General features: G+C 34.6%; 1 long non-coding RNA gene across 3 annotated transcripts; it reads right to left on the bottom strand.

Moving 5' to 3' along the window:
• Positions 1-15,914: 15,914 nt before the first annotated feature.
• LOC145125698 (uncharacterized) lies at positions 15,915-19,593 on the bottom strand. Of its 3 annotated transcripts, none has more exons than XR_013716119.1 (4): positions 19,458-19,593; positions 19,220-19,275; positions 16,383-16,451; positions 15,915-16,300 (listed from the first exon to the last, which is right to left on the bottom strand). It is a non-coding gene; the product is annotated as an uncharacterized LOC145125698 (long non-coding RNA). The 3 variants fall into 3 exon arrangements; XR_013716120.1 differs by having other exon boundaries at positions 19,516-19,592; XR_013716118.1 differs by lacking the exon at positions 19,458-19,593 and having other exon boundaries at positions 19,220-19,448.
• Positions 19,594-23,723: the final 4,130 nt, after the last annotated feature.

Raw genomic sequence — 23,723 nt, 5'->3', positions numbered from 1 at the left:
GGACTATAATTCTCCTTTCATTAAAAATATTAATGATAAATACTAAGTAACTAAACTCTTATTAATACCCAATCTTAGTTACTTAGGAAAATGTGAATTTGGTGCTAACCCATGAAATTACACTTTGCACTTTGCTTAAGTCGTTAGTGGAGCGTGTGTGGTTAACCGGCACACTAACCTGGACTTAACAAGGTAGGCAAAGGGTAACTTAATATTTATCATAGTATCGGTGGAGCGTGTGTGGTTAACCGACACACTGATTAAGGGGTAAATATTAAGGGTACCAAGTATATTTGCATGGTTATTCACACCTTGTTTTGTGATCCTCGGCATCTCAGTCACAAAACCTGAAGGGCACACTCGAGATTGAAACATGCCTTTGAACAGTTCAATGAATCTCAAAGATCTAGGACTTTCAAATCCAATTAAAACCTAATAAATTATTTCGTTTTTCATGGTGGAAATTGGTGAATCGTCATTCACCTACCTTCAAATATTTTATAGCTTGGATTACGGCATCCCTCTTCTAAGTTATAAAATATTTTGTTAGGTCCTAGCCTTAATATTTCATATTGGGTGTCATATTAAGGACTTTAAATCAACTATCTTGAATATCTCCCAAAAAGATGTCTGGTCTAGACATTTATGATCTTCCCAAATCTCTTGAAACAAGCTTTCCTAAATGAAGATGATGTCCCATGGATATCATACTTCTTTCACCTCCTCCAATTATTCTCCCTAACCCACAAGTTCCTAAAAAGTTTAAGGTCACTCAAGCCCTATTGGCAAGGCAAGGTCTAGGTGTGATCACATCTTGGAGATGTAGTCACATATTGACAAGCCGAGAGAGTTGGGTGTCAAAGTCTTGAGAAAGTTGGTGGCTCAACTACTTTCTAAGTCACATAGTGAGTTCTTTTGGGAATCCTATGAAACAGACTAAGACAAGACCCTTAATGATCTTATCTATTTGCTAAGATCAACTTCCTAAAACGCTATGGACATTGACAATGATGACATTGGATATCCAGTAAAGCTCTCTCTTCCCAATGGAAAGGGATCGGCCATAGTCAACTCGGTTGACCCAATGGTAAAGAGAGAGGCGAAGTCTGAGATAGTCCCATTATCAAGGGTCCATAGGTAACTATTGCCAAAGGAAGGGGCATTGGTTACGAAGCTGCCAAATTTACCTAAGGATGTTAAAGTCAATAAGTTTGGCTCTACTTCAGGTAAAGTCCATTGTCTAACTCTATTAAGTACATGCTGATTCTGATCGCGAAGATGGATTTCAATCGCATGGTTCAGTGATCATATTTTTGGGCTATTACTTAAGAGTTATGATATTTATATTGCTTAGGAATAGATAACAACAAGGTTTTCATATGGATTGTAAGGATAAGTTTTTCCGCAAAGTTTTAAAATAAAAGAAAAAGGTTTTGATTTTATTTATTTTAAGTATCCTTACAATGGCATTTGTGAAAAGTTGTTGCTTATAAGATTCCATTGATAGCAATATTGGAAAAATGGATTTGATTCTTTCGGTTGTGGTAGTGTCTAATATTACCAAATAAGGAAAGATTCTCATCACCTAAGGTTCAATTGGACCGAAACTTGGAATCATGCAAGTTGTATAGTATGATGAATGAGAACTTTCAGCTTGGAAAATTAAGACTAATTCCTTATGTGAATAAGGAAAGGACTAAGGGATCGAGTACACATTCTTGTGCACTGGTCAAGTCCACCACAAAAGATCAAGAAGACTATTCATCATGATTTACTTAAGTTCAGTAAATATGATTATACTTATAAGTTTAAGTATAAGTCTGTAGCATTGGAGAAGTTTCAATGTGAGACAGAACGAATAAGAAGAATCAAAGTATGGCAGAAAGATAAAAGTTTCTCAAATCTGAAAAGATGGGAGAGTACTTTAGTATCATGTTTATGATCATCTTAATGATTAAGATACCATATCACAATTGGTCCTCTAAAGTCATCTTAGTGCATTCTTATGACTAAGAAGAGGAGTCATGAATTGTTGAAATGGTTAAATCAAAAAGATGAGTCATACTTCGTTCCAAAACAATTCTTAGAGTCATACTCCAAGATTGTAACTTGAGTGACATATCTTAAAGAGGGTTTGTTAACACTAGTCAAATGTAAGAGTAAAAGGTTATCTACTCTTGTACATTTGAAATTGGTAAGTTGTGATGTTTTGGATAAAACAGAGACCAACTTAGGCCAATTGTGTAAAGTGTTAGTCTTGATAAAGAATCCGTACTATCTCTTGAATATTTGACAAGGGTGTCTTATATGTCAAGAGGACAGTGGGAGTCTTAAAGCTCTTGAAAGTTTCAAGACTTAATCAAGAATAAAACCTAAAGTCCTTCACTAGCACACGACTTGAGGTTTATAACCTATCGTGTTGAAATTTTTGTGCCTATTCAAGTTGGCTTTGCATAGGAGTTCTGAGAGTTCTCAATTGGTTGCACAACTACTTGGAAGCAATGGCAGGCACCTGAGCTGCCAAATGGCAAGAATTTAAGATTGCACAAGTTTAATCAATATGAGTTTGGATTTGTCACTAACCTTGTCTTGTGATTATGGTTTTGACAAATTCACATGGATAAGAACACATACACTATTAAATCTAAGTGTCATAAGGTTTCTCTCCGATTCATGAAAATGATGGTGAGGAAACACTTTCACTAAGTAGATTTTAGCTAGATAGCAATTGTGATATTTGCATTCTCAAAGTCGTTAGTGGAGCGTGTGTGGTTTACCGGCACACTAACATGGACTTGTGAGAAGTGGCAAAGGTCTAAACAATTGAGACTATGATTACGGCATCCCTTTTCATAGTTCTAAAATTGTTTAGACACACATGTGAGCTATCTAAGAGAGGTGTATGATTTTGATAAAGTTTTATCAAAACAATCTAGTATCAGAAATCTGAACTTTGGTAAGAAAGTCAGCTGATTTCTGAGTACATGTCAAAGCTAGTGGGAGCATAAGTGTTATGCTAATAGTCATCATGTTAGTGGGAGCATGATAATTATGACAAAGGTTGCAAGTTAGCAATGTTAATTATAGAAAACAAAAGTTTCAATTCGTGAGGTTGCAGGGGTTGAAAAAGTTGTTTTGCTATAATTAAGGGAGAGGAAATTATACTTCATTTCAATTCTAAAAGCTTAGATTGAGATTTTAATCGTATTTAATCAAGGATATATATATGAATTTCATGTTGGAATGGCTCAACATAAGGAAATTCTATATATGGGTCCATTATTTGCATTCTAAAATTCGATTATGATTACGGCATCCCTTTTCATAATCTGAATTTTGAGAACTTGGCAAATTGAAATGGAAATATTATAGCAAAAGACTGGTTTAGTCTTTATGTGAGACATCATGAATCGTGTCCCATATGCTTCGGATATAGGATCGATTACATGTGCTATATTCATCCTTTCTAAAATTTTCCAAATGCCTGGGGCATTATGAAGGGAAAAGGTCTAGAATTGGATATGACTAAAATGATTAAGCAATTGTCGAGGACAATCTAAGGTTTACCAAAGATTGGTTGCTCAAGGACAGTTGGAAGTATAATGTTAATTCTGGAAGGACCATATTGACATAATCTGTAAGGAGGCAACTCTTGTTCAGAAGTGATAGTCAAAATGGAATATGGAAATGTTTCAAAGTTAGAAATTATTCAATCTGTGTAAGATTAGGAAACTTAATGAAAGAAGGATGTTTCCAAGGAGCTGATCTCCTTTGGAATGCTCTGTAATGATTGTTGTCAAGTCTTTCTGACTTTGTGCATAATCATTAAGAGGATCAATGCATATAAGTTTAGAATCTAACAGATTTCAGTAAATGGCATGAATTTGGAATTCTTGCATTTGTAGTAAGGATTTGGGACTGTGAAAAGTGGATCATTGGAGTGATGTTCATTTGATCTATTTTACAAAGTAAAGATCATAGACAAACATAGTATGCATACTTGGTGTATGGCATGACTAGTGTTTAGAAAACATAGTGTACATGCTTGGAGCATGGGACAACTATTGTTTTAAATTCAAGTATAAAGTTGATAAAACCGAAACAATGAATAATGAGTAATCAGTATGGTGATAAATAAAAGTGTTTATTTATATTCATAGGGTTTGATACCATATTTGATTCATTTATTCTTGTGTTTCACTTTGCATGTTTTGACTTCCAGAATAACTAAGTCGCTCTTCCTGAATAATTAAGTTATTCAAACCATCCACAGTCGGTCATATGTTGGAAGTAGATATGAATCAAGACTGTCATGGGTTGGTTTGTAGAGGTCCAAGTTGGTGGACAAAGTGGTGCTACAACACTCATGAGTGCTCATAAGTTCTGAGTATTGGATTCAACCCGCGCTCATTTGAATCACTTCATGGATTTTATCACGAGTGATCATGAGACGATAATATCTTATATTCTTCAAACCTAGAGATATGAGTTGTTACTATGAGTTGGTTATACATTGATTGCACGAAAACGCATTGGTAACTCGATGTTATAAAACGTGCCTTTGTGTATGATTCAACAAGTAGTAGAACAAGCCATATGAGTCGAAGTTTATCCATTCCTTTTACCTTCGGGATAAAAGCGATATCTGTGGGCCCCTCGATGATTTATAGATGATACATGTGAGTGCTTGGCCAAGCCAGGACTGATTTGATTTGTTCAATCAGTCAGTCATCATGAATCGGAAATCGGGAAACAACAAATGGACAGAGAGACTGATTGATAATCCATGTCTCAGTCCATATGATATCTAGAATGGAGGAATATATGATCCCTTATCTAATGGACAAGTCATTGACAAAGGTCAGAGTTCATCGACAAGGTCAGAGTTCGACAGAAGCTTTTGAGAGCTACGATTGCTGATTGGTTCCTGAAGTCATACGCAATAATAGTTTTAGACTTATCCAAGTGGGAGACTGTTGGATTAATGTCTAAGTCCATAACTATAATTGGTAAGACTTGACCCGACCCGACATGGTCCATTTGGGTTGCATGGCATCATGCATTTGGATAGACTATAATGAGAGAAATAACACTTAAGGTTGGTTAATATATTATAAGTTCTAATATATTAATAAGGTTATTTAATTAGTATTGATCAAGAATTAATTTGGAATTAATTAAGTGATCAAAAGGAGACTAATTAAATATATGGGTTGATTGTGTAAATCATTCATTCTTATATATGTGGGATTGTGATCCAAGATTCCTTATGTTGGACTAAGTCCATGGGGTGACCCATGGATACTCCATGGAGGTTAAAATCCATGGAGCATAAGGAATGGGTAAAGTTATGAGTTACATGGTGTAACCCTAATAGCCACCATATAAAAGAATCCCATGGCTCAAGAAATCGTGCACTAATGTGTGAGTGTGAGGGCTAGACGATTTCAAGGAGTGTTCAAGTTTCTCTCAAGTTATTCCAAGTGTATTTGGTGTTGTGTGAACCATTTGAGGTGTCACACTCGGGGCACTAGGCACTCAAGCTTCATGAAGACATTCTACATCAAAGAGGTATGTATTATATCTTGTTATATTTATTATTTTGTATGCTAGATTAGGATAATACCTTGGATGTTCATAATTGTATGTATAATAGAGAAAACATAGATCCAAGGTATTTAGGGTTGTATGTACACTTAGGAGTGTTAGAGTGCTCATAACCCAACACTCTAGGTCCTTGACCTCCGACTGTAATATCCTTATGCAGTCCTCAGCACCGGTCCAGACTGCTCCCGAGTCTGTTATCCTGCTGAATCACCTTCCTCTGTCCCATTCCCCGATCTGGAACCACTATCCTCCTCCTCTTCCAAGGAGACCGAAAACATGCCTGCGCATCATCCAACATTGCTACAACCTCAACGGGCATCCAACCCGTATGTGCTTCCATATATCTGGTACAATCCTAATGAAACCGATAATGTGTAATGGGTCATTTGGATCCCAGTGCTCTGGCCTGGGGTCATTCACTGAAAATGCTATGTTGATGATGTTTTGATGGTATACCTTCGCGCCTACATGCTGGCTCTGACGGTTGCTACATGGGTGGGGCCCTGTGATGGTAATTATCTTTGCCATCCTTTCGTGGTCCTTTCCCCTATCCTTTTGATTTTTGGTATGGTGCTTATCCTCATCAAATTTTTCCCTAAGGTCTCTTGCTATGTCAACTATGTTTCCTACGAGTTCTTTTTCATCGATCTCCCGATTTAATAACGTGCACTCGTTGGTATCATGCATTTTGCTTTTATGATACTCACAAAATTTAGTCTTGTCCTTGCTCTCCTTTTTTAGAGTCTTGTTAATTGCATGGACATTGTTATGACCACTTTGGTTATCATCCTTGTTGAACGGTCGATACCTCCTCGACATGTACCTGGAGTGGCGATTGTACCTATCTTGCTGGGCTGAACTCGGCCCGGACGCCGCTTCTTCCTGTTTGATGTATGCGTTAGCTACAACTTTGAGATTGGCCTCCTTTCGCTCTTCCCCTTCGATTTGTCTCAGGTATTTTTCTACACGGAACTTGAGTTCGTCCCTGGATCTAGGAACTGTTCCTTGCATCTTCCTCGATAAGGGTCTAGGAAGCAGACCTTGGGCGAAGGTGCCTGTTACCAGGAACTCTTCATGTCCTGGAACATTCAAGGTAGCTAGCGTGAACCAATCATAATAGTCACGAATCGATTCTCCTTCTTTTTGCTTACACGCCATCACATAGTTGGCGTCCCCTTTTCCTTTCCTCAACTACATGAAGTTGTTGAGGAAAAGGTATTTCAGCTGCTCAAAACTCGAGATACTACCTGGCATTAGATAATTGAACCACTTGCATGCGTTTCCTATTAGGGTGCAAGGGAAATAAGTACAGGTGAAGCAACGATCCATCTTAAGAGATGTCATCATCCACTCGTAGTTATCGATGTGGTCGTCTGGGTCTGTAGTACCATCATACTTTGGCATGTTCAGTATCATGGCAGTGTGCGGAATCTCATATTGCAGCAGTTCATGGATGAAATTGGAGCTTGCGCTTCACATGGGGTTGTCCATGTATGAGAAATGACATACCGCCATAGGCCATGTGTTGCTGCATCTGATAGGGGCTCGCGTACATCTGGTTATGCATGGCCGCTGGTGAGATGTATGGTTGATACTGCTGTGGGTTTGGCGGCAATCCAAATTGTTGGATTCCATATTTCCTGTTGGGGGAGCCATATATAGGTTTGCTCCTGTGTACTGCTGAGTGTACGGATTGAACGGTTGAGTGGATGCCGCGAAGGGTTTGAATTCAGATGCTACTGATAACTGAACGCTGGATCCATAAGAACTAGATCCCTTATTGGTCTAGGTTTGTGCGTCTGTGCCTTGTGGCTGACACAGTACATGGATTGAACCTGGGGTTTGTTGTACAAACGGGTTGAAGATCGGTGGTTGTTGTACGAATAGCGGCACTTGAGGCAAACCTGCCATGGTGGCGTGTGGGTAGACCATCGGGGGATACTGTGGCTGCGGTTGAATAGTGTGAGGGATCCAGGTGCCGGTGCCCGAAGTGTGTGGGAAGGATTGTTGCTGCGAAACAGGGTTCGCTGTTTGTTATGTTGCGATAATTTGTGGAGTTGTGGTTACGATCGCTACTTGTGGAGCTAGGTTAACTATTGGGCGTGAAAGGCTGGCTATGTAAGTTGTCTCCGTTTTCAGCTGAAGAGTTGGATGGCGTCTGTGAGACTAGTGTGTGGTTTGAAGCGTGTTCTTCCTGAACGGAAGTTTGCCCTCCATCGAATGGCTGCATTGTACACATCAGACTTTTCTCCTCTGCTCTTGACGCCACTGGGATTTCACCTGCCATCGTTGCTCTTTCGGTTTGCTTCGTGGATGTATCGTTCTAGAGATACGCCCGGATGGCGCCAAATGTTGTGATATGTTGGAGATGGTTGAATTGAGATTGCTGGTGAGTTTCGTGTAGGATCCTTCTCCTGATATCATAGTGCAAAAGATAAAGAAGACCGTTAGCCGACGTCCGGGAGGAATTCCCGGGACGAAGCTCCGACAATCAAGTTAGAAAGAGTTCTGAGAGAAGTAAGAGTAAATCACAAGAAAAAGAGTGTCGTCCCTTCTTCATGAGGAAGAAGGATCCTTTTATACCTATTTGAGAGGCGTGTACCTCTCAACTGATTCTGTTGTTCATTCCCTTGTGAGGTGCGACGTGGCGGACCCATATTGGAGGATCCCCTGTCACGCCTTTTTGCCTCCTCCCCTCATTGGCTAGAGGGGAATCTTTTGATATTATGATGACCGTGGCTATCGTCAGATGGGTAAGTGGAACTCTCTGATTGGTCCCACGTTTTCCGAGGTGTTATTCCTTGGAGAAGAGGTTAAGGCACGATTTTGCACCTTAACCGCCATACGAGTGATCTTCGCGTTGGAGAGGGCCCGACCTTGGCCTCGGACTGGGTCTAGCCGGGCTCTGACCCGTCCAAGCCTGGCGTTAGTTAGGCTTCTCCTTTTTTGACATTCTCCCTGAGGGATACGTTAACATATCCATATTTACTGAACCATCAGTAAATCATGATGAATAAACTTATCGTCCTTTGTGGTGGATCTAAATATTCCACATCAATGTGTACAAGATCCATTAGTCCTTTACTTGACTCACATAAACATGTGATCAACGAATTAGTCTTAATCTTCCAATGATCAAGATTCTCAAACATCACACAATTCAAATTATATGACTCCAAGTTTCTATCCAACTGAAACTTTGGTGATGAGAATTCCTTTTCACTTCGTTAATTATGACTTTACCACAACCGATATAATTAAGAATCAATCCACATTTAACATTGCTAATAATAGAAATATAACCACCAATTTTCATAAATGCCATTGCAAGGATATACAAAGTAAATAAATCAAAAAATCTTATTTTATTGATAATGAGCGGAAAAATGTGTCCTTACAATGCAAATATATGAAAACTATGTATCTAGGTATCCCTTCAATTGGTAATAGAAACATATGGACTCTTCAGGAATGGCACATAGAACTATCTCAGAATTAGCCTTTCTCTTTACCATATGGTCAAACAGTTTGACCTTGGCCGATCCCTTTCCATTGGGAAGAGAAACCTTTTCTGGACTACCAATTTTGCCACTGTCAATGTCCATGGAAATTTGGGAGACAGATCCTTCAAACACATTTGCTTGATTTGTGCTCTTAAGCATTTCTGCTTCAGCATCAATCAACATATATGTCAGATCGATTAAGGTCACGTCGTGGTCCCTCTCATAAAAGTCTTTAATGAACTGACTATATGAGTCAGGAAGCGAAACTAGAACCAAGTCAATGGCCAGCTCCCTTGGGAAAATGACACCTAGCATTCCAAATCTGTCAATCTACGATTTCATATCCAGAACATGCGCACACACAGACTTTCCATCTTGATGTTTACATGCCAATATGGCTTGAGTGACGTTGAACTGTTCAAGTTGACGAAATCGTGGATCGGGGAGAATCACTGGAGGAAGTGGAGGAAGAGTTAGGGAAGCATGATTTCCATTTCCACCATTTGAAGAAGGGAACATTCTTTCACCTTGATAAACTTGTGTAAGATCATCTTCAGAAGGAAAACCATTTCCAGAAGGATGAGGAGAACCATTGTTGTCTTGACTCGACATCTATAAAGGGAGAAAAGAATTCAAGTTAGTTGATTTATTTAATCCTTAATTATTAACCCAAAATTTAAATTAAGGCTAGGATCTATATTTTCGATTCAAATTCTGAAGAAGGATGCCGTAATCAAATTTGAATCTATTTTAGGTAGGTAAGCATTTACCAGTTTTAATCTAATGAAACTCCTAGATCTTTTTAGATTCATTGAACTATTCAATGACATGTTTAATCTCGATTATGCTCTCACTTTGTGATTGGGATGCCGAGGATCACAAACGAGATGTGAATAACCAATTTAAATTAGCTTGGTACTCTCAATGTCATTTATCATATGAACTTAACCTGCCGGTTAACCACACACGCTCCGTTAAGTCAATGATAATTTACGAGACACCCATTGCCAACAATATTAGTCTCATATTAGTGTGCCGGTTAACCACACACGCTCCACTAACGACCAATAAGGTGCAATGTGCAATTTCATGGGTTAACATCAAATTCACATTTTTCCTAAAGTAACTAAGAATGGGATTTTAGAAAATGGTTCAGTTACTTTATCATTATACTTTTAATGAGGATTAAGTGTCATATCGAACCCGTTCGGCTAACGACCCTCCACCATACAAGAGAGCGGTGGGTAAGAATGGATATCCAATGGCGATCATTTTACACGCCGCTTCCTTAAACTTCCCTTATAGTATGGCTTCGTGAATGAGGCGTACTAGCGATTCGACTGACTCGTCTTATACATATAGTAAATATTAAACTTTTAATCTTACATACAGTATATGGTGTATTTTAAACATTTTAAAATACTAAGGGTTTAATTTTTTAATAAATTAAACATTTGATTTAATTAAATTTAAACCACATATGGATTTATTAATTACAATTAACAAAATCCATAAGGATATATTTTAGGGTTTATCATTTTAAATTTCCAAAATGAAACTTATAATTTTAAATTTCAAACAACTCAAAAAATTATATTAATTATTTAATCCAATTAATAATTATATAGAAACCGATTATGGATATATTAATTATCCTTTAATTAATCAATTAATTAAATCATTAACCATATCCATAAGGATAATTATAATCAAATAAATCACCATTATCTAATTCATAATTATCTCCTAACATTTAGGTTTTTAGTGAATTATCTTATATTACCAAAAACAGATTATGGCAAAATAAACAAAAGATAATTACCAAAATTAACCTAGTAAATCAAGTTAGGCAAGAAAACCCGAAACCAGATCTGACGCACCAACTTGACGAGTTGAAGGACCAAACTCGACGAGTTCTAAGAACAACTCGACGAGTTCATTGAACAAAATGTCGATTCTATTCCCTTCTCCTTTGAACAAGATCACAATTGCATCTATTCAAATTAAAACTAATCTTAGGCTCTGATACCACTGATGGGTTTTGAGCAAAACATAGATTCCTATGTGTGCATGCAACCCTAAATTGATTGGATCTAAGTTTTCTCTACTGAACATGCAAAAAAATGAACACAAAGAAGAAACCCTAGGTTCTATGTATAATAATTGAAATTCACACAATTGGGATCATAATACATAACTTGATTGTTATATTGTAATAACAATCTAAAACCTTGTAGATCTTGAACTTTGAGAACTTAGTGTCACAAGCGTCACATCTCTAATGACTCACAAACACACTTAGCAAGAGGATGATTATGAGAGGAGGAGAGAGGAGACAATTTTCGGTTTTCTTAGGGTTTAGGAACCTTAGCATTATCCGAAATATACAAAGGGTTATGCCCTTTATATAGTTGTTGGTTGCTTAGGGCCAAAGCTAGGGTTAAGATATGGAAACCCTAATCCCTTTGCTTAAGGCCTAAGCAGCTCATGGATCCTCATCCTTAAGGCCATGAACGAAATTTATAGGGCCTACTCTAGAGAATTTCGTCCATCCCTCCTAGGATGGTCCAAGAGCCAAATTCCACAACTATCAATAAATTGCAAAACAACCCCTGCACTTTTAATTATTTATTTTAATCCCAAAATTAATTCCAAATTAATTTCTGATTAAATATTAATTAACAATATGATTTCTAATTAATATATTATTTCCATAACATATTAATAAAACATTTATATCAATTTATTATTCCAAATAGTAAATTCTTTTTCTTCCTCAATTAATCATCCTATCAAGTTGCTAATGTGAAGGCAACCCAAAAGGGCCATGCCACTGTCAATTCAAATACATACCAGTTATAGTTATGTGCTTAGACACCTAATCCAACATATATAGAGTCGGAGGGTTATTGCTTATGCTTCTCGACAGCTGAAGCCGCGTGAGGTCCGTTATCCGACTCACAATTTGGAGTTGGGAGTAGTGGTATTTGCTCTCAAGATTTGGCAACATTACTTGTATGGGGTTCAGTGTACTATCTACACTGATCACAACAGTCTGAGATATCTCATGGATCAGTCGAATCTGAATATGAGACAGCACAGGTGGCTTGATGTAGTCAAGGATTATGGCTGTGAGATTATGTACCATCCCGAGAAGGTGAATGTAGTGGTTGACGCTTTAAGCCGCAAGACAGTTATTTCTGCTATTGGGGGTCATTGTATGAGGATTTTGATTGATTCGCCATTGTTGGATTTTACCAATTAGTTCAAAATAACATCGTATTAAGATCTTCTTTATTGTGGACGTAATCAAGCATAAACCAAGCTCAATATCCTCATATCTTACTTCTAGTATATTCAAAGTTCTTGGATTTCCTTCAAACCCTAATCTGCCTATTTATATTACTAAGGCTAAATCAAGCTTAGGGACACGTTTAATCACTCACAACACCATTTTACTACTTTACACCATGTAATCCATCATAACATGAAACCTTGTCTAGATTCAATACTACTCTTATTACAAAAACAAACAAAGAGAATCAAGAGATTACCAAGTCCTCGTGATAGCTTTATCCTCTTTTAGTGCATTGCGTAACTTTTCGGGTGAGATTTAGGCTTGGAAAGACCCCTCGAATGTCCTCTAGAACGAACAGATGCAGAATTGATTTCCTTATAGAAAAATACAGGAATTTAAGCCATAAAAAAGTTAACTCGTTTGTGGACGCGCTGCGCCACTAAAAGGCCACGTCGCACCTTTCCGACTTTCTGCTCGCTTTTTCCGAATAGCAACGTACTTTTCTAACGACCATAACTTTCTCATACGAACTCCGTTTTTGACAAACTTTATATCCACAGAATCACCTCAGAGTGAACTACAACTTTATTTAATTAATCATTCATTAAACTTTATACATTTTCCAATGTAATGCTATAAGTATACAAACATATGTATTGCATTACCGAAACAATACCGTTTCATCACTGAAGTTCACTCTTAACCATATCTATACAAAATAAATATTGTAACCCACAATATGGGATTTTTTAGTCGTTACAACAAGGACCATTTGCGTAATTTACTGTAAAAATTATTATAATTTGGAATTTGTTAAGATTAACCATCCAAATAATTTTGTTTTAGAAAAAAAATAACTTTTTCTAGAAAAAATAATTTTGGTAGTTTTTGGAATTTTATTACCGAGAAATCTGTATTGTGGTTTATAAAACAAACTATCATGTTAAAATAAAATAAATTTATTTCTTTGGTTAAACAAAAAATTAGACAATATACATGAATTAGTTTTTTTTTTTTTTTTTTTTTTTTTTTTTTTTTTTGGCATTTTTATAGTTTAACACCGTTTGAAAAAAAATGTTTTATAAAAACCATTCAAGTTTGATTTTTTTTCTATATCGGCTATTTTAAACTACTATACCAAGTTAAAGTTGTGAAATAGAAAAAAATTATCAAAGTTCACTTGCTTTAGTGGAAACAAAAAAAAAATTGTTCGCTATATATCAAAATATTCCAATAAACTTTGAGAATAATTTTCTGTTATGACAATTTTAACATATTATAACTGTAGGTGTAAGACTCGTATATTAAACGGATTTATTAAAAAAATAATATCAAATTTTGAACATCAAGCAATTATTGAAATAATAATCTATACTATACTATAAAAAAGACATTTTTCCTTTCCCCACATGCATTTGAAACTCTCATGACTTTTCATTATCTTTCTAATAATGATTATAAATTGGTTAATATTGTTAAATAAATGAAAAACCTAGATTATAATATTAAATTAACTAAACTTCGATATTAAAATATCATATTTTACTTCTACTTATAAAATTATGTCTTTAACTTTTAATATATTATAGTTAACTTATTAGTTTGGAAATGTTTTAGTATATAAACTATTGACAATTTAAAGTCACAAATTTTAATAATTTGTATAAAATGCTTAAATTGTTAATTTAAATATAATGTTAAAGGGTTAACTTCAATCGAAATTTCAACTAAACTTACAAGAAAATCTAAAGATTATTTTGTAAATATCAAAAACGTTATAAACTGTCGTGTTAAATGCAAAACCTAAATTGTAACCTCAAATTAACTAAAAATATTTGTAATCCTAAATTAACTAAACTTCAATATTAAAACATCATCTTTACTTCTACTTATAAAATTATGTCTTTAACTTTTAATATGTCTTAACTTCAATCGAAATATCAAATATATATATATATATATATATATATATATATATATATATATATATATATATATATATATATGTTATAGTTAACTTATTAGCTTGGATATGTTTTTGTATGTAAACCATTGACATTTTAAAGTCTCAAATTTTAATAATTTGTATAAAATGATTAAATTGTTAATTTAAAAATAACTTACAACATCAAACTTAAAAATGACGTTATATAAAAATTTATATTGTTACCTTTAAAAACAAAAAACAATTTTTAATGCTTTGAATAACTACAATGATAGAAATTAATATGTTAAGCAACTAATTTTTTTAATTAATTAATCTCAATAACAACTATAAATAACATTAAACCATATATTATACTTAATTTTATTCATGAGTAACCCACGAGTATGTGTCATTGAGACGATTAAGATTATATAGTATTGATACATGTCTACTTTATCATATAGTTAAATTTAATCAATGCTTTTATATCAACTTACTATAAGTATTATTATATAAAAGTTAACAACAATGTCATTGTTATATTTAAAACATATATTTGTAAATATTTCAACTATATAGTTGACTCTATGCAGCGCGCGGGTATTCGCATAGTTTTACATATAAGCAAAGACTTTATTGGTGAAAATCAAAATTCTTTTGATAACTCTTATAAATATGTGGCTTCTATGAATGACGTTAGAGTTCCAAGTCTATTAAAGAGTTCAATAGATTCTATCACAAGTTTAGAAAATGAGATTCCAAGTTCTTCAAATGTGGCAAAAATGCTCCTAAATCCCATTCAAGTTTTGAAATCTCCTTCCTTTCAGTATAGAGATCCAATGATCAAATGGAACAACCAGCATATGAAAACCTTTTTCTTGAAAGATAGTTAGAATCTCACAAGAATGACCATCTTGTCCTTTGTCATAAACAAAGCCATAATGTCAGGCTGCATGAAGAGGGTTTTTTGTAATTGTCAATAGTGTAAAATAATATATAGCTTGAAGAACCAGGTTGAGGTGGAATTCCATTCCATTACATTCCTCATATCAGGTGAATTCACAAATCAATGAAATATAGCATTCTGCAAATTAGTTATAACTATTGACAATTATAGCAATGTACTTAGCAAGTACTTTGCTATTTTAGGGTATAAAGTTTAAAAAGTGATTATAAATATATTATATAAACTGTTAAAAGAAAAGTGTATTGCTATATTATGAGGATATAGTAATATTAAGGCATTGTTGGTTATAAAAAAGGGTATTAAGGAAAGTTTTCATAAAATTGTAGTAATTGGCAGGATAGTTCCTCTTTGAAAGGTCCATGTGCTACTAACTTTAGAAAAAAAAGTCAAAAAGGTCCATTTTTTTACTAACTCGACACAAAATCTCCATGTTGTTAAAAGTTTACAGAAAATGTCTCTGTTTTTATAAAAGCTTAACGGTAATTGCGTAATATAGCATCATTATTTAATTCATTTAGACACATACACACACGTAGACATGCATCATATTTACAATATACACAAATACCATTTAAAATTAAATAAATGACGATATTTATTAACGAAATCCAATTTAGCACTTAACATAAAATGAAACAAACCACAATTATGAAACCAATAAATTGAGTATTCTTGGCAAACTATAAAAGCGCAAACTTGTTAAATAAAAAAACGTCAAATGGAAAATTGTTTGAAAAGTTCAAAAGAACTCACTTCTCAACTTTAGGAATCAATAGTAGAGTGGACACAATTCCTTCCTTTGCTCCAATGGATTTTGTTGAAGATTTTGTTGATATCGTAAACATCTACACGTTTACATCTACACGTTTACATTTACATTTCACATTTGGAGACGGTGGAATGAAATCATTGTTGTGATGGTTGTTTGATGGAGTCACTGAAATGCTCTTCGAAAAAGTAGAGACATGGGTATTATCAGTAGTGAAGGAAGCAGAATCCTTAAATGAGAAAATTTATATATGTTAAAGACTGACATAGTAGTCATGTAACAAAGCAAAATGAAAAAGTAAGAAATTATACCTTAAAACGAATTGTATCTTGAGAGTTGAAATCCAAGACCATCACATTAACAGACTCAATTTCAGTGTCCTAAATAATAATTGGTAAATTACATGTTAGATGGATAAAAAATCTATATAAAATATAACACTTCAATGGATTTAAGATATAGTTGTAGTTTAACCTATTCAATGTTATTCGCTTTTTCGAGCTTCTCCAATGTAGAAATTATGTCAACATTATCACTTATCTTTGATATGTTGTAACTACAGACATATTTTTTACTAGTGGTATAGCTTTTCACAATTATTTTAAAAGCCATTTTTCTACCAATAAGGTCATTTGGCTCAACAGGAAAATCATCAATCTTACCCATCTACAACAAATATAAGACACGTAAATTTAACAAAAATAAACCGAAAACATAGAAATGAATGCAATAAATTAGTAAGTTTTATAATATATACCTTTTCATACTTTTCTATCAAGTCTTTTGAAGATATTTTTACAATATTTCTAACCTCTCGATCAAAAAGAGTTAGTGTCACTACTTACACCAAGCCTTATACTCGAATTTAGAGCATAAAACTAACATATTTAACAAATAATTAAAATAGTACAAATTAGATAAATATAATACTCAAAGAATGTAATTTTTTTATTAGACCTTGGTTGAACAACTATGACTTGGTCGTTGCACTGGTCTTTTGGACATACCCAAGCTTCTTTGCCAACCACTTGGTCCAAAACATTGGGTTGTTCATATATAACCATCATTTTTTGAACCTTGCTCTTACATTTTTTGCAAGACCAGTAGTACCATTGTTAATTATCGTCAAACATCTTAATCGTGCCAAGAATTATGGCATAAGTAATAATGGTAACATATGAGCAAATTAAAACATTTTTAGAAACTATCAATTATAACAATAATTTTAAAAATAATAATCGCAAAAGTCATAAAAGAAACATACTCTAAATCTTCCAATTTCAACGTAATTTTTTTTATCCTATTTGTTGTTTGCAAGTTGCAGTGGATAGCATTGAAAAACAAAAGTAAGATGCTCTTATGTGTAGAAATGAGAATAGGCTTTACTAGAAATTGACATTTAACACATCAACCTTTCATTAAAACTGCTACTTCTCAATCTAACCAAATTATTAACGAAATATGATATTATTAAATATAATAAAATGGATTAAATCTCACTCATAATATGATATTACACTGGGCAATTTGGTAATTTTTTATGAGGGATAGTTTGAATGAGTACAAAATTATTTAACTGTTGGCAGGGACAATTTCTGTAATGTTAGTATACCATAGGGTCAAATTTAATAATAAATGACCATACTGACACTGCTCATATAGAAACAACAGTTACAAACACACACCAAAGTTAACTCATCGTATTATTTTTAAATCTTTATAAACAATTCAATAATATTTTAAGAATTGGAAATCCCTAAAAGTTATTCAAAAAATGCATATATATTTTATAATGGATTCAATCAGCATTAACCATATTCAACTAACCAACTCAAAATGGAATATAACCTTTATAAGTTATACCAAGCGTGTGTCATATATGAAAGTAACCAATAATAGTACTAAGATATGTATGTATCTGTTCAGCATGTTATATTTGGTTTTGTTTACTAAACAAACTAAAGCCCTATTTACATATAAATTAGTCTGCTAATTAAACTTGAATTCATAATATTAACTTCACGAATATCAATAGTACCAAATGAGACCGGGAATAACTTAAATTAGTAGGAATCTCACTCATAATATGATAGTACACATGGGCTATATGGTAATTTTTCATGTACGGTACAGTTTAAATCAGTACAAAATTATCAAAATGTTGGCAGGGACAATTTGTGTCATCTTAGTAGGCTACATGGTCAAATTTTAAAAAAATGACCATTCTGCCCAACTATAAGTGAGAACAAAAAGGATGGAGATATATTGTAGCGTAAGGGTGTCATGAAATTTAAATGGGACGTATTTGGTTCAAGATGTCCCCATAAATAGTCAAAAACATAAGTGAGAATAATTGTGATTAATGAAATCCGAGTGCCAAATAAATAAGTTAAAAAATGACCAATTTACTTAAGTGTAACAGGAGACGGCACAATATACAAATTGTTAGAACAGTTACAACAAACAGAACAGTAACAGCTATAAGATTTGTAATATAAATAATTAAAACTAAGATGTTATTTTACATGAATTTATGATATATAAAACTAACGTAGGGGTAAAACAGTCATAAAGACTAATTCCAGAGAGAGAGAGAGAGAGAGAGAGAGAGAGAGAACATGTATAGTTAGCAGTAACAAATCCAACAAATCCAATAAGTTTATACAGATCTAATATGTTTATGAAGTAGAGCATATGTATAGTTTGTTGTAACAAATCCAATATAATAAAAAGGATATGCATATGGAAAAATCAAAGAGTTAAGCTACTTTTGATTTTTCATTCACTCTTTCTAAACATCCAACAGGTTGCATATGGCCTCCTGTGTATGACTACTGAATAGCTATACAACTATACAACTATACATTGACAAACTAATACACACACCACAGTTAAACATAAAAGATAATCAGAAAAACATTAATTTTTTTATAATTTGATTTTAGTATATGATTATGCAGGAATAAAAAGTCGAAATGTAGGATAAGAAGAACAATTATTTCAATAATGGAAAAAACATAGAAAACCTGATTGACATTATATCGAGCATGTGGTGGACATATATCAAATGATGTTATTAGACTATCTTTTACAGAAAGAATAAAAAGAAATTCATAAGGTATACTTAAAAATACATTAAGATACTAACCTGCTGTCCTTCTTAGATTTCTTAATGCCGATTTTGCCTTTCTTCAACTTTTCACACTGAATAAAATGTTGTGGTAATAACATTATAAAAACCAAGTTATAAGCAAAGGAAAATCTTTGATTGAACTGAATTTGCAGATTAATATGAAAACTATTTGAATGTGATTTTCGATTGATTAAAATATGCAAACGAAAATCTTTCATTGACCGAATCCGAAAATTAAAAACATATATCATACTGAGTGTAGAATTTGATTTGAAGCAAATCAAGTAAAACTTTTGAAATAGGAATGATACATGAAGCTTAAATTTATTAGCAATGTAACCGATGCTTGATTGTTAGAGGATCAGAACCGAATTGAAGACCGAAGACTTTCCCAGTATACGTTAAAAAATTGGCTTAATTGCTTGATTTAGATCATATACGTTTTTTATTTTATTTTCTTTATTAATTATTATTATCTACTATAATAAATAAAGATCAATTTTGCCATATGTCAATCTTTCATAAGTTTTTGACACTTGTCATTTTGTGATATTTTTAAAATAAAATAATATCCACATGTCAATTTCTGGATTTTTTCAATTTTTAAAATTAAAGTCACATCATACTTATACTTATATATGTAAAGTATTAAATGTAATAAATGTGATAATAAATTGCAATTAATATGTTTTTCATTCCTTATTTCAAAAATTTATTTTAAAAAATATTTATTGTTACACTTTGATATTTAATCTTTTTTAATTAACCCGTGTATTACACATGTTTTACACCTAGTTATTAATATAAAATATAGGTGGCATTTTCTTATAGTGACAAGTGGAAATTATTTAATTGTAAATTACCACAAATTGACATTTGTCAAATTGAAGGAGAACATGTCATGTAACAAAAAAAATTATAACATCTCAAAAATATTGTCCAAAAATTTCATTTTTAATTTATAAATAATATCATGATAACCAAAACATCTCATAAAAAGATATACTATAGTATCTCAAAACATCATATCAAAACACTATATCAAAATCACATGTCCAAATATCAGAGTAAATCATCTCAGGCTAAACGATGTGGTGTGTGCAATGCAATCATCACGAGCTCTTCCCCTTACTAGCAGAAGTACTTGAAACCAAAACTGAAAACTGTAAGCACGAAGCTTAATGAGTCTCCCCAAACTACCACATACCATACACATATCACATAATCACATAACAACATAACTTAGGCCTAGCCCACTACATCGGGCCCCGCCAAACATCACATAACAACATAACTTGAACCATAGTCCGGTATTGGGCCACGCCCGACATATGACTAAAATCTGGCATCGGGCCCTGGCCGACATCGAGAAAAGCTCGGTATACATAATCATATCAACAATACATATGACATAATCATCTAGCATACATATAATCATTCCTCGGGCTTGCCCCGGCATCAGACCGAAATCCGGAAACATTCTAATAAACACATGCAAGAATCACAAAGTGTAACATATTCGTTCAGTTATCGTGTTATGTAATTTTAAAAGTGAATAATATTATGAAATATTATATAATTATGAGCATTGAGTTCTAACGGATAGTTTTTACTAGAAATGAAGTAAAACTATGTTTAGAATCGCTCGGAAAATATTGGAAGTCTTATGAGATTCCAATCAAAAGTCAAATATTGAAATTTAACGAAAATATAAAATTTTAAATAAGTAAAATTTTATTATTGAAAGTTGTAAAGAATCTCGTTAGAAACAGTTAGGCGAAAACCTCATTGAAATCTGAGTTATAACGAAGAAGTTATGACCAATCGAAGATCCGCGACAAAACCGGCACGACACCGAATGACGTAAAAAATGAGTTTTTGATAAACTACTTTTTAGCCTTGGTGATCTAAATGAAAGTCGTAGTATTTGTTAAACCGAGAATTTTGATAAAAAGAACGCCAAAATCTAACTTCGTATGAGAAAGTTATGATTTTTCTAAGTTTCAGCTTAGCAGTAGACAGCTAAACACTCGAATTTTAGATCGAGTGATTTTTAGCCGACACAACCTAAACGAGAATCGAATGTTTTGTCAATAGTAGTACAACGGTAAAAAGACAGACGGAAACAGATATCGGATGAAGAAGTTAAGAATTTTTAACGGATTTTTCTGTCCCGGTCTGTTAAAAATAATAATATTAAAAATAAAGTCAAAAATAGCCGACAAAGTCTAAACGAAAGTTGTACATCATAATTTTCCCTACTCATGCATATAAAGAACGTCGAAAACGGAGCTCGTATGCGAAAGTTATGGGTTTTAGAAGTTTTTGGCACAAAAATCGAGAATAATTGCGAAAACCGAGAAAATTCGCATGAACAGTACCCGGACACGTCACCCGGATTCTCGCATGCGTGCCCCGTGTCGGATGGTGATACGACCGAAGCATGCCGCGTGGCTCCCCGTGTCCGAGCCGAAGTCCAGCCGATGACACGTCCGACGCATGCCAGGTCCGGAGTTCCGAAGCGCGTGTGCTGTCCGACTCCTCGCATCCGAAGCTCGCTCCAGCCGCCGCGTGTCCCTCCTTCCTTGCTCCGGATCTGAGCCTCGCATGTATATATAGGGGTTGCGAGACTTGTCGGGTAATTTTGGAAATTTAACACTTTTTCACCCCAAAATTTGTATTTTAGCTATTTTCACTTCCCCAGAAGCCCCTGTATCATTTTTAACACCCGGAACACGCCCCAAAGTGCCCGAAGACCCCGATAAATTTATCTTTTCGGTTTGAAGCCCAACCCTCGCAGGGCCCGGTTTTCAATAAAACTCCTGATTTTCAACGAAGAAAGCTAATTATAGTAACGAAGTGCTACCCAAATTACTATTTTAACCCCCGGTTATTTCACGGTGAGTTTAATATATAGGAACAATTGTATGTTATGTGTTATATGTGCTATGTGCTTTTCAGTGTTTTTATTCCGGGTTAATTTCCCGTGTTATTTTTATTCCTGCTATTTATGATAGCAAAGCTATACCTTTGACCATGTGATTAGTGAAAGGACTTAGATTCACGGTGGTACTGGTACGTAGCCTCTAGCCATGTAGAGCATGTCTCCGTAAGAGAATGACTTCAATTCTATGGCATTGGCAGATGGTTAGATAGGGCTATAAGCCTGAAATCTACCGAAATGTTTAAATCAGAAAGTGTATGTCTTCTGTGCCATTTGGGCCGAAGCTTTATTGATGTATATCAAGTATAGAAATTGTCATGTCTCATTGATCGTATATCTTCGAATAAAATCATTGATTGATATGGAAAGTTTGTCACATGATTCACATATGCCTTTGTTGTTCCTTGTTCCTCTTTGCTTCTGCCATATTGAAGTATATATATGGCATAACTGTAACATCCGGATTTCCAGGTATCATAAATTGAGTATTTATTATTGAGTCAAGGAGAGGGACTCGACGAGTTGACGCCTAGACTCGTCGAGTAGGATCGCGTCTGCTGACTAGGATTAATGAATGGACTCGATGAGTCGGAGGGTCGACTCGACGAGTCCGCGCTGTGGACAGAAACCCTAAATCTTTGGGCTTGTGCCATATTTAAGGGTCCTTATGGCCTTCATTTGCGGCCACCCTTTCAGAGAAAAGAACCCTAGCATATTTGAGTGTGTGTAGTGAGAGAGAGAGAGCCATCTTGAACCATTTGTTGTGATTTTGCTAAGGAGGAGAAGTGATCCAGCAAGAAGGACCAAAGGAGGTTGTTGTTCTGAGACTTTCAAGCAAGGAGGCTTCACTTTCAGGTAGCAATTCGGTCTTTTTCTTCTTTATTGTGTAGGCTTCTTGAATCAAGGGTTTCTTTACCCTTTCTTGAGTTGGAATAAGAGCATGAGAGGTCCCAATGTGAAATAGACCTTAGATCTGGACCTGGAGAGGTCTAGAGAGCCCCAAGCATCCAACTTTATGCAGTCCCTTTTTGGGTTTTGGATCATGGTTGTCATATTAGGGCTAATTCTTCAAATAGAGCCATATGAGTGTTGCATGAGCATAAAGTTTGGAACTTTACGTAACTTTACGTAACTTTTGAGTGTTAGAAGGCCATATCTATAGGTTAGAGAAACAGATCTGACCTCAGAAGGTCGTTTGAGCATTCTCATGGAAGAAACTCGCCGAGTCCATGAGCGGACTCGACGAGTCGGATCGTGTTGCACCACGATTCGTGATCAGTGGTAACCTGTCGAGAAAAAGGTTAACTCGACGAGTCGAGTGAGGCCTTAGGAGGATTCAGAGGACACGCATGGACTCACCGAGTCACCCGAGTGCACTCGACGAGTCTGGTCAAAGTTGGACAGTTGATTGGGGTTGGCTTTTAGGGTTTGGTCAACATTTGGACATTGGACCATTGGAGGGGTAAAATGGTATTTTCCCCTTCTGAGTGAATATAGGGAGGGACTAGTCTAGCCTTTGAGAGCCGTATTAATTAGAGATAATTACTTTATGTGATTAGGCGGAGGCTAGATCAG

Source organism: Lactuca virosa, chromosome 7 (genome assembly GCF_052849685.1).
Source record: "Lactuca virosa cultivar CGN04683 chromosome 7, Lactuca_virosa_CGN04683_v6, whole genome shotgun sequence".
Lineage (NCBI taxonomy): Eukaryota > Viridiplantae > Streptophyta > Magnoliopsida > Asterales > Asteraceae > Lactuca > Lactuca virosa.
Note: the sequence above shows the minus strand (reverse complement) of the source record. Positions and strands in the feature narration are given on the sequence as shown.